A 211-nucleotide genomic window follows, 5' to 3' on the forward strand; every position below is an offset into this window, starting at 1 on the left:
TTTAGGAGTAGAATAAATCCTCACAAATTAGGAAAGATTTGTACTAACGGCAGCGGCTTTATCCTAGACACAAGCCTCAAGATCATTTTTGTTTTGAGTCATCGGCTAACGATAAATAATAAATTAGAATTTATTTTATTTTATTGGCGTATTTATTTGTTAAATCAGATATGCTGTAGCCATAGCTACTTTTTTATATTAATTATTTTTT

This window comes from Penaeus monodon, chromosome 28 (genome assembly GCF_015228065.2).
Source record: "Penaeus monodon isolate SGIC_2016 chromosome 28, NSTDA_Pmon_1, whole genome shotgun sequence".
Lineage (NCBI taxonomy): Eukaryota > Metazoa > Arthropoda > Malacostraca > Decapoda > Penaeidae > Penaeus > Penaeus monodon.